The sequence below is a fragment of the Macaca fascicularis genome, chromosome 4, assembly GCF_037993035.2.
Source record: "Macaca fascicularis isolate 582-1 chromosome 4, T2T-MFA8v1.1".
Classification (NCBI taxonomy): Eukaryota; Metazoa; Chordata; class Mammalia; order Primates; family Cercopithecidae; genus Macaca; species Macaca fascicularis.
In genome coordinates this window covers 141,116,045-141,128,664 of record NC_088378.1, presented here as the reverse complement: position 1 = coordinate 141,128,664, position 12,620 = coordinate 141,116,045, and the positions used below count along the sequence as shown (strand labels likewise).

Genomic DNA, 12,620 nt, shown 5'->3' with positions numbered 1-12,620 from the left:
TGGAAAATCGGGAGGTAGAGGAGAGAGGTACGCATAGACCTCTTGCTATAGGCCGAGTGCATGACGATAGTGGTTGTGTGTGGATGCCTACCAGAGGGTCTTTAAGGTACTGGGGCTCCCTGTAATCAGGTGAGTGAGATGGCTTGACGGACAATGACACTCAGCCGCACAGGGCTTACTCATGGAGTCCCTGCACAAAGTGGCCATGGTGGTTGTGATGGACACTGCATGGGCACAGCAATTGAGTTGCCACTCACCAGGGCTGAGCTGGCAGCTGCCACTGCTGAGGGCCCAGCCAACCAAAAGCACCTGTTTTTATTTGGATGGAGAAATAAAACAGGCAATGGCAATGAAGAATAAAATAACATTACGATAGATAAACATACCACTAAAAATATAGTAGTGGTTTAAATAATTTTGAGACTATGAACAAGATTATGTCAATGGGGAGAACTTATTACAAGTAAGGAAGTTAAAACGGTTGTAAAACTTTATTTCCCTTCAGTAATATCCAGACTGTTTTACAGATAAGTTCTACCAAAACTTTGAAGAAGGCTGCTGAATTTGTACATAGTATTCAAGAGAATGAGGAAACATAGAGAAAGCCAGTAAACTCATTATTGTTTATGTGTAAATAACATTGATTCTAAAGTCAGCTAGGGAATACATAAGAAAAAAGCATGATAGGATAATCGCTTTGAAGCAATTAGAGGTAAAAATACTGAGAAAAACAGTACTAGACTATGTCCACAAATGAGCTATAAATAAATTAAATATCCTGCCAAGGTTACTCATCCCCAGGATACTAGAATATTTACACTTTAAATCTGTAATGCTTTTTATCACTTAATTAAATAATAAAAGACAGAGATAATCACATTTTTTTAGATGCAGAAATTACTGCAGATGAAATTCAACACTTCATCTCACCCACAGTTCTTCACTTATCTCCACTTGTAAGAACTTGTGGTCAGTACTCGCTTTGGCAGCACATATATTAAAATTGGAAAGATACAGAGAAGATCAGCATGGCCCCGGCACAAGGGTGACATGCAAATTCATGAAGCATTCCATATTTTTAAACTCTCAGTAAACTAGGTATTGAAGGAACATACCTCAAGATAATAAAAGTCATCTATGACAAACTCACAAGCAGTATCACACTGAATGGGCAAAAGCTGAAAACATTCCCTTTTAACACCAGCACAAGACAAGGCTGCCCTCTCTCACCAGTCCTACTCAACACAGTATTGGAAGTTCTGGTCAGGGCAATCAGGTAAGAGAAAGAAAGGATATTCAAACAGGAAGAGAGGAAGTCAAATTGTCTTTGTTTGCAAATGACATGATCCTATATCTAGAAAACCCCATTGTTTCAGCTGAAAAGCTTCTTAAGCTGATAAGCAACTTCAGTAAAGTCTCAGGATACAAAATCAATGGCAGAAGTCACAAGCATTCCTATACAATAATAGACAAGCAGAGAGTCAAATCGTGAATAAACTTCTATTCACAATTGCTACAAACAGAATAAGATGCCTAGGAATACAGATCACAAAGGAATTGAAGAATCTCTTCAAGGAGAACTACAAATTGCTGCTCAAGTAAATCAGAGAGGACACAAACAAATGGAAAAACACTCCATGCTCATGGATAGAAAGAATCAATTTCATGAAAATGGTCATATTGCCCAAAATAATTTACAGATTCAATGCTATTCTCATTAAACTACCATTGGTATTTTTCACAGAATTAGAAGAAATGATTTTAAAATTCATATAGAACCATAAAGAGCTTTATAGTCAAGACAATTTTAAGCAAAAAGAACCAAGGTGGAGGCATCATGCTACTTGATTTCAAACTATACTACAAGGCTACAGTAACCAAAACAGCATGGTACTGGTACAAAAACAGATGCATAGACCAATGGAATAGAATAGAGAGCTCAGAAATAAGGCCATGCATCTACAACTATGAGACTTCAGTGACCGCATACAATAAAGAATACAATCTATACAAAAGTAGTTTACAAAATGTAATTTTCACAGTTACCACATCATAATATTGAATATGTCTAGTTTTCAACTTCACAAAACATGAGTTATGCATGTATGAAAGTGTGACTCATTCACAGGAAAAACAATGGAAAGAAATTGTTCCTGAAGAAGAGTGGACTAACTTACTTGACAAAGACTTTGAATCAACTGTCTTAAACATAGTCAAAGAGCTAAAGGAAACCATGGACAAATAACTAAAGAAAATCAAGAGAACTACGTTTCACTAAATAGCAGAAATCAATAAATAATTGTGAAAAGGAAACAAATGGAAATCTGGAGCTGAAAGGTACAGGAAGTAAAATGGAAACCTCACTGGAGGGCTTCAAGAGCAGATTTTAGTTTGCAGAATGAAGAATCAGTAAACTCAAACATAGGCCAATTGAAATTGCCCATTTGAGGAGCAGAATGGAAAAAGTATGAAGAAAAATGAACAGAAGAGATCTGAGAGACAACATCAAGTATATGCATTTTGGGAGTCCCCAAAAGAGAGAAGGAAGAAGAGGGAAGAAAGAGTATTTAAAGAAATAATGACCCCAAACTTCGGAAATTTTATTAAAAACATGAATCTGGGTATCCAACACACTGAAACATTTAAAGTAGCAGCAATTCAAAGATGTCCACACTGAGAGACATTATAATGAAACTGTCAAAAGTCAAAGACAAAATTGAAAACAACAAGAGAAGGGACTCATCGAGTACAAGGATCCTCCATGAGATTAACCACGAAATCTTCTTCAGAAACTATGGAGTTCAGAAGACATTGACATGACAAACTTAAAGTTCAGAAAGAAAAAAATAACCTGTCTCAACTGACAGTTGCATATTTGGCAAAATTCTCTGTCAGAAATAATGGAGAAATTCAGACATGCACAGGTAAATAAAAGCTGATGGCACTTGTCTCTGGTAAACCTATTCTACAATTAATGCTAAAAGGAATGCTTCACACTGAAATAAAAGGACATTAGATAGCAACTTGAAGCCATATGAAGCAAAGAAGTACACAACTAAAAGTAACTTCATAGGTAAATAGAAAAGCAAGTATTTTTGGGGGGGTGGTAATTTGTAACTCCTCTTTTGTTTTCTCTATTTAATTTAAAAGAAAATGCCCATCAACTGATGAATGGATAAACAACATGTAATCTATTCTGCAATGGAATGTTATATTACCATAAAAGGAATAATGTACTGACACACGCTACAACTTGGATGAACCTTGAAAACATGTCAAATGAAAGAAGCCAGTCGCAAAAGGCCATATATTGTATGATTCCATTTTAATAAAATATTCAGAAGAAGCAAATCTAGGGAGACAGAAACTGGGTTAATGGTGCCAGGGGCTGGTGGCAGGGGAGAGTGGAAGGTAATTGCTTAACAGGTACAGAGTTTCCTTCTAGGGTGGTGAAAATGCTCTGGAACTTGATAGTGATGATGGCTGCATAACGTTGTGCACCTACTAAATGTTACTGCATTGTACACTTAGATGGTTACAATGGCAAATTTTGGGTTGATGTGTATTTTATCACAACTGAAAAGAGGCTGGCAAATGTATTCCAAGTTTGCTTGGGAATCTGCCCATCTGTCTTTTTCCCTCATGATTTCATTTCCTATTCAGAGCTCACCCTTGCTCTTCTGCAAGTAGAAAGCTTCCTATTCAGAACACGGTCCAAGATCAGCCAGGTCCAAACCCCAAAATGACTTTCTGTCTTGGATCCAAATGCTCAGATGCAACTCTGGGGCTAACTTCAGGGGAATTTAGGAGATTATCCAAATAAGATGATTCACTGGGAGAAAGAATCTTTGGCTTTAATGTTAGGGAAGTTATGTTTGCGTTTCTAAAAAGGATCCTGCTTACCAGTGAATATATGGTTTTTGTCTGTGCAGGGTGGAGTTCTCAGCAGAGGAATGAAACATAGCCCTAGGAATATGATACACCTCATGGGGAGCTGACTGACCCACACATCTGCCACCCCCAGTTGAAGGAAACAGCTAGACTCTACCCTTCGCCCATCCTTCACTTGTATTCCGCTGGACATGGACCCTCTACAAGTGTGGACATTCCTGGATCTCACTTGCTCTTCCTGCTGTTGAGGAGTCTCCACTGGTGTGGCTCATGCCTAGGTGGGCTCTGCAGGAGGCGGAATGTCCCCCAATTCTCAAGGCTGACATTCAGTGAACCCAGAAAAAGCCTCGAAGTTCACAGGGGCTCACATTTTCATCTATGAAACGAAGAATCCATCTCCCTCTTTCAGGTGTAGTGGTAATTTTACATATATAGACACATACATTTATACACAAACACATACACGACAATCAGTAATCTATATATTGATGGTGTTCTTAGTGTTGCCTTTATTGCTCAGCTGAACTCTGTAACCAAAAATTGGATCATAGATTGTGAAGGAAGAACTCATTTCTTTTCTCTGGTGGAGCACTCAGTAGGCATTTCTGCCCTTTGGGTTCAAATGAGAAAGTAGTTTTAGCCTGAGGCAGAAAGAAGATTGTGAATATTATTATTATCATTATTATTATTGAGATAAGGTCTTGATATGTTGCCCAGGCTGGAGTGCAGTGACTATTCACAGCTGTGATCATAGTGTCCTATATCCTTGAACTTCTGGGCTCTATCAACGTTCCTGCCTCAGCCTCCTGAGTAGCTGGGACTACAGGTGCATGCCACCATGTCTGGCCTCATTTCATTATTGTTTTTCTTCAAGTGCTTTATTTTAAATGTTAAAAGTATATGATTTTATATTGGAAAAGTGAAACCCTATTTGATCACAGAAGACTTTAAAATGCACAGACAGAAACATCACCTAGGCCTTTCTTTAAAAAATCACTGCTATTATATTGTTGAACCTTTGTAGACTGAAGTGCAAATGGTGGTCCGCGGAGCCGTGTTGTGCAGTGGTGCTCATTTTCATTTTGTTATTTTCTATATATATATGTATATATGCTGTCATTTTACAAAGTTGCATTCATATGTTATGGGTTATCTTGGATGTTGCTTTTTGAATGTATTATTATACAAGTAGTTTTCCATGTTATAAACTTTGCATAAAGTTTATACACTTTTACAAGCCACATCCCACTTCAGATAAGATGTAACCCAACTTCTTTTGGATCCATCTGCTTTCGTTTTGTCTTGTTGTAAATAATGCTTTGACAAGCATCTTTATATAGAGAGATTCTTCTATGTTTAGAATTTTAGAAAATTCATAAGCTACTCAAAGGATAAATATTAAGACACAGACTTTCAAACATTTTTTATTATTTTCATCACTTTGTCACATTGCTTCTCTAAATCATCTTACTGACATATTCCACCACACCCTTCAGGACATGCTAGGACTCAAGGCTATTTATGGATCTGGAATCACAGAGGGGTGTTGGGGGTAAATGTGGAGTGGAATCACAGGGTCTTGAGGGCAACTGCCTCAAAGAAGACCATTTATTACCTTTTCATTAGGGAAAACTGGATTAACTTCGCCAAATGTGGTTGAATGTAACTGGCAAATAATTTTCAGAGGAATTTAGGAGTTGAGTGTCTTTAGTTTCATCAGGATCTGCCCAGATGTCCCCATTCTGATTTTCAGGATCCCATTTATTCCCAATCAAGGACTTCACTTAAGCAACAGATATTCTTTGAGTTTGGGATTTGTTTTGTGTTGCAATTTAGCCACCCACAGAATGAGATTCTGTGTTTATTTTTCAGAAAGTTCAGCCCTGCAGCTACAGGAGATTAGGATTTCATTCAAAGGAAACAGAAACTTTTAGGTGACTTATGTGGCTCATGAGCTAGAAGTTTTCAGCCCTGAGTTCATCTTTTTTTCCCCATTTTGTCCAGCACAATTGGCAAAAATCAGCCAATCACCTTATACTTGCTAGTTTAACAAAGTCTTCTAAGGTGTCAAATACATGGTCACCCAGATCTTATAAGTATTTAACTAGGTCTATCCACTGGTGATATTCTGAGTATTCACACTCTCTGTACTACTGGAAATAGAGTCATTTGTGCCTTTAAATCCAAATAGATTAGAGAAACAATTTAAGAAATCCCCCTACCAAATTCAGTGAACTCATTCTTAAAATTCTGTTCCAGTGTCCCTGTGGCCCAGCAAGCTGGGCTGGGCATGGTCTGAGGCCTGGTGGGTCCAGGACAGCTGGCTCAGCTGGGGTGCACTGTGCCCTGGTGGGTCAGCAGCCCACAGTGGTGCTGGGTTTATGGGCACCAAGCCCATTCGGGAGTTGCACACACTGAGTTGGGCTCCAGTGGCCCCCAGGCTTCTAAGGGACACTCTCCTCCTGCTAGTGCCAAGCTAAGCTGTGGGGAGCAGCATGCCTGTTCATGCTGCCTGACAAACTGCAGCCCCAGCCCCTGCCACAGACACCCTGGCCTGGACCCTAGTGCTTTTCATGGCTGTGGCCATTCAGGCGCTACTTCAGATCCCCTAGGACTGGGAGCAGCCTGTCTGGGGGAGACCAGCAGGATGTCCATGGAAGGCTGCTTCATGCTGCAAGGGCGGAGTTAAGTCTTTGGTACAGAGACTGGTTGGCAAAGTTGAAAATGTTGCCCCAGCCCTTTTGGGGTTTATTTACCTGCCCCTGGTTTGAGTGTTGTCTGGCAGGACCCCAGGCTCTGGGAGCCGATCCTCCCTCACTCAAGGCCTGCTGCAGCCTCCCGTTGAGGTCTTGAAACCAGCAGGAGCAGTTGTTCTTTGACATTGGGGACACCGCAGGGCTGATTTGCTCCCTGCCTGGAGGTGGTCCCATGGGGCCCGCTGTCTGGGTCAAGGATGGTGCAGAGCTGGTGTCTTCAAAATGCATCCTGGTGGAGCCCCAGCAGCTGCAGGTGCTGACTGCCTTTCACGAGGACCCTGGGGGCCTGCAGCTGCAGCGACTCACCCAGCAGGAGTGGTGCCACTCAGTGTGCACATGACAGATGCTCCATCCTCAGGAGATGACAAAGACGGGGAGGACAAGGCTGAAGACACAGGTGTATAATCTCCTACTCATCTCATCTGGCACATTAGAAACCTGTCCTCGGCTCATGCACAAATCCACCTTTGGGTGGCCACAGGCTCCAGCTTACTACAAAGGCCTTGAGTACTCCATGTAACCAACACACCCCAGCTTCTTCCCACCTTCAGTCATCTCACTGTATGTGACATGATGCCAGCAGTGGGGGCCTGAGCCCTTGACCAGGCTGTCTCAGCTCAAATTCCAGCTCCACTACTTACTGCTGTGTGACCTTGACCAAGTCACTTAACCTCTCTGTGCTTCACGAGCTTCCATTGTAAATGTGTGTGTTCACATATGCCAAGTACCCAGAAAGATGCCTGGCACATGGCAGCACCCACCACAGAAGTGGTAGCTGCGATTATTGCCTTATTAAAACAATGGAGATGTCACCCATCAGGGCTAGAGACAATTTGGGAAATCCTGATCTGCTTTGGTTTCAGGTGGGGAATCCTGTAGGACCAGCAGGCACACGGTTGTCTCAGTGCAGCTGGCACAGGGCACCGCCAGCCCAGAGCAACTCAGAGGTCAGAACACTCTGGGATCCGAAATTCAAGCTGCTGTGGCTCAACTGTGGCGTCAGTCATAGAGTGTGGACTCCGCCCTATGGAGTCTCCCAGGCTCAAATTCTTCCCTCAACTCTGGAAATGCAAATCCAATATGGACCTCACGGAGAGGTTCTGAAGGTTAAGGAAGAGACACGTGAAAAGTGCCTGGTGGACACCAGGGATGCCAGTGTGGCTGGGGGACAGTGGTGAGGCAGAGTGGAGGGGCAGGTGCCCCCTCCTCAGTATGTCTCCCCCAGGCCCTGTGAGGACCGGTGGAGGCTCTCTCCAGGCTCTCACCCGGCCCCGCCCCAGCGTGTCTCCAGGTTCCTCTCAGCCCTGGTTACCAGCAGCCCTGTAGTCAATCCCTGAGCTGGGAAGGGGCCCTTGAATCCACCCTGTCCTGCATCACAGTGTCGTCCACTCGGGCTCACGTTGCCACTAGGCTGCTTGGCAGCCCCTTGGCAGCCAAGGGATGGTGCCACGTTTTGTACTTTCTGAAACACGGCTTCCCCTTCAAGTGCGGGTGACGACAGTGCCACACAGAACAAATGTTACCGCCTATCCTCATCGAGCACAATTTTCCAGTTTTCCAACCCTCAGTGAACAAGGAAGAGCATGGCTTCCACCAGAGGGCGTGAGGTCACCAGTCACAGGGGCAACCAACAGGCAAAGACACCAGAAAATGGACCCAGCAGGGAAGCGCAGGTCTTCACTGAGGGTGGGAACCCCACAGATCTGACCGTCTTCAAGCACATTAGAGAGATGCCGTGAGTAGCAGCTGAGCCAGAGAGACTTATTTGCCTCCTCAAAAAGCGTAAAATTATGTAACATAACACTTTAAAATTTTCTATCAACACAAAACTTATCTGGGCGCTGTGACTTCTGGTGAGTCACTGGGACAGACGACATTGTCAGGAAGGCTGGCTCTACGGTACCCCAACCTGCCAGAGCCCAGGATGGTAGCGGCCTCCCCAGAAGCACCTGGCAACTCACCTGCACAAGGCCAGAGTCCCAGCTCCCCACACCTCAGTCACCACTCCTTCTCCTGCTTTTCTTTCTCCCTTCCTTACTTCCTCCCTCTCTCCCTCCCTCCCTCCCTCCTTTCTTTCTTTCTCTTTCTTTCTTTCTTTCTTTCTTTCTTTCTTTCTTTCTTTCTTTCTTTCTTTCTTTCTTTTCTTTCTTTCTTTCTTTCTTTCTTTCTTTCTTTCTTTCTTTCTTTCTTTGTCTGTCTGTCTGTCTGTCTGTCACATCTCAAGGAGAAATACACAGTTGCCAGAGGGTGGAGGGTGGAAGGTCCTGTTCATTCGCATTGACAAGCTCAGGTATTTCTATTAGAATCAAACGTTTTACTTTAGGATGCTGACTCCTGTGTCCATCTCAGCCTGGGCATTGTGCTGCCGCCTTCCAGAAGAGAAAAACTAGCTAGTGCCTTGTGAAGGGGCAGCGTTTCTCATTTCCGACAATGTCGGCCCCATAGCCATCCAGATGAGAGATGGGGGACACAGGTGAGGACCCAGACCTGGTCTCCTCCCACAACCCAAGAATGTCTTGAGTCTTGGAAAGAGTTGTGAAAATGCCACAGGTACAAACACCTGCAGGCCACTCTCACAGGGACGGCTCCATGAGGCACTGCCGCTCATTCCCAGAACCTCCTGCCACGGGCAGCACTTAGACAGTGACCCAAGGCCGACCAGGGAGGCTGCCAGCCAGGATGTGTCATCCTCAGCTCTTCAGGACATAATGTCAGCAGGGGCAAAGTTATCCCCAGCAACAAGACAGAGGAAAAAAGGAAAACGGAAGAAAGGACAATGTCACAGTAGCCACCATGACCAAGAGAGACGGTTCCAGAAGTGCAGGACAGCTTCACATGCACATGCCATGGCTGTGTGATTACACTCCGAGAGGGGAGTCCAGGTCACTCTCAGGGTGCTCGCTGCCCTCAGCTGGGGGCCTGCAGGGCATCAAGTCCTGAGAACACCATGTTCTAGTGGAGTAGAATGAACTGACAGATACACAGCAAAGCTCCACATACTTTTCCTTTTCTTCGTGCCTACAAAGTTCTTCTTCATCGTCCTCTCTCTTTTCAGCTACTACCGCTGTGTTGGTTTAAAAACACAGGACAATAGTAAAAATTGGAGACAAGTGTTTGGCCATGAAGAGAAACACTGGCTGTCTCCCGTATTTTCAAGCATGGGTGATGGTTGCAGTTTTCCAGCTCACCTAGTGGGTGATGAATCCAGAAAAAGCTTCTGTTACAAATCAAAATGGACATGGCAGATGTATTAACTCAAATCAACCTTGTCCTGTCAAACCACCTGGTGACTCAAAAGACCACCTTGACTGTTCATTTCAGTGGCCAGAAAATGGAGCTGGAGAAGGAGTTGTTAGATCAGGGACCAATAACCATGTTACAGTGACAACAGAAAATGGAACAAGTGGTTGTTTGTTCATAACCATTTGAATCACAGCAAGGTGTATAAACACATTGTTGAGTGACAGTTTCAGTTCTACGCCCAAGAAAATGATCAATGGAGTGAAGTAACTGAAGTATCACAGAAGATATATTTATATTTTTTGTTTTTTCAACTTTCAGTTTCAGGGGGTGTGTATATGTATAATATTTGTGTATATAAAATAAAATTATATATAATTAAAGAAAGACTTTGCACTGTTTGCTGGAGCCACAGAAGCACCGCTCCAGAGCAGAACAATGCCTTACATCTTCAGTGTTCGTTTGTACAACATTCACTAGCAGCTACGAAAGTGACTTAATTTTCCTCTGGAAATAATGCTTGCCTGTTGTGAGATGTTGGAATATATATGAATCATCATCACATGTTAACATGCCATAAGGAGTGTTTGATACCTGATTCACATTATTAGAGTTGCTTCTTAGTATTCAGGTGACTTTTCACTCCAAAAACACAAGTCAGAAACTTAAGTGAAGGACACCTAGGGCAAATGGTGGCTGAAAGTGAGGAAGATCCAAATTACTGTTGCTTGTCCTGTATAAGGAAAAAGAAAACAATTCTTTTCTTATTCGCCAATTTAATTCTTAATTTGCTAATTATAATTATGCTTACATACATTTCAACATTTTAATAAAGTATTTTTTATGGTTAGCTATAACATTTTTAATATTATTAAAATATTAATAATATTCCTGTAGAACCACTCTTCATACCACAGTCTCTATCAGTCTGGATTCTTCAGAGAAGCAGAACCAATAGGGTGTGTGTGTGTGTGTGTGTGTGTGTGTGTGTGTGTGTGTGTATTTGTATTCATATGATGACATTTATTCATGTGATTATTAGGGAGGTAAGTCTGAAAATCTGCAGGATAAGCTAGCAGGCTGAAAACGCAGAAAGAAGATGTTCTAATCCTGAGGCAGAATTTCTTCTTCTCTGGGAAACCTCAGTTTCTGCTCACAGAGTCTTCTACTAATTGGATGAGGCGCATTCACATTATTGATGGTGGTTTTCTTTTTGTAAATTCAGCTAATTCAGCATGGGGAAGGGGGTCATGGTAGACGCGGGGGAGGGCTGGTCTCTCCACCTCCTCACGTTAGGCTAACAGGGACGCAGAGACATTCAGATGCCTTTGCAGAAAGAGAAGCCAGAGGCTCTTGAAGTCACAAAGGGGAAGCGTGAAGAAATCCTGCATCTCAGTCCCTCACAAGACAGCTGTCTCATGCTACAGAAAACAATAGTCATGGACAAATTCAGGTCAGTGGCTATAAAGGGTAATGCTCTGAACTCCCCACTACACACCCAACATGTCCCAAAGAATCACCATAATCCAGTCTTGTCCCCTCTACCCCATCCCCCTTCCACATAAGGCCCTCCAGGACATCACCTTTACAAGCTGTGAGAGACACATCACAGCCCTGGGCACTGTCAGGGCTGCCTGGGGTAGAACGAAAACAGGACCTGGTCAGAGCCTGAGGAGATGTGGGACAGGAGGAGTTACAGCATAGGTGAGCTCCTCCACACCTGTCTCCCATACTTAACACAGCCTGAGCACCTCCTTCTCTACACCTGGGAAGAAATCATCCTGTGAGCGTCCAGGGAAGAGACAGGGCCATGAGGTCCTAGAGGAACCCCCTAGTCTTGGACCCCAGAGAAATTTCCAAAACTGTGACTGCAGAACCAGGGCAGGAAACATGAGGAAAGCAGGCGTGGGAACTGAACCAACTGCACAGTATATAAAGACACACTTGGTATAGAATAGACACAAAGTTAGGTTTGGTCTTTGGTGAATTCATGAATATGATTGTATTAAAATGTAATTGCATTGCATAAAAATTATAAAATGAAGAATACAAAAAAATTAGGAAAGATTTTATTTTATGCAAGGAGTGTACATTTCAATTCATTAATTTATTCCAATAGAGAGAATGTTATATGCTTATCTGTTGAGCCCATGTATTAATTTTCTGTTACAGCATAACATACGACCACTAACTCAGTGGCTTTATATGGCACCTATTTATTTCTCTACATTTCCTTAATAAAAAATCCAGACCTGGCGTGAACGATTCTCAGTTCAGGATTTCACAAAACTGTGTCCTCATCTTAAGGTTGGGGTCATTCTTCAAGTTTACATGGAGCTTGGTGGCAGAATTCAGTTTCTGGCAGTTGTAGGATTGTAGTCCTGGTTGCTTGGCAGCTGTCGGGTGGAGGTGGGGTGGGGCTACTCTCAGTTCCTGGAGCCCACCAGCATCCTTTGCCACATGGCCTCTCCACTTTCAAAGCTGGCAGTGGAGGAAGCCCCTCACATGGAATCTCGCTCACACTGTGAATCTCTTTGCTGAGGAAGAAACAAGTTGTTTTAAGACCTCACCTGATTAGGACAGTCCAAGCCAGGATAATCAAGACCTTAGAGTCAACTGATTTGGGACCTTCCTTATATCTGCAGAATCCTTCACAGTAGCACCTACAGTAGTGTTGATTGAGTAACTGGGGGAAGGTGAATAACCAGGGGTGGTTATTTGGAGGCCATCACT

At 43.1% G+C, this 12,620-nt stretch overlaps 1 non-coding gene across 1 annotated transcript; it reads left to right on the top strand.

Moving 5' to 3' along the window:
* Positions 1 to 973: 973 nt before the first annotated feature.
* LOC135970730 (U6 spliceosomal RNA) lies at positions 974 to 1,080 on the top strand. The gene has a single exon (XR_010586588.1). It is a non-coding gene; the product is annotated as a U6 spliceosomal RNA (small nuclear RNA).
* The last annotated feature ends 11,540 nt before the right edge of the window (positions 1,081 to 12,620 follow it).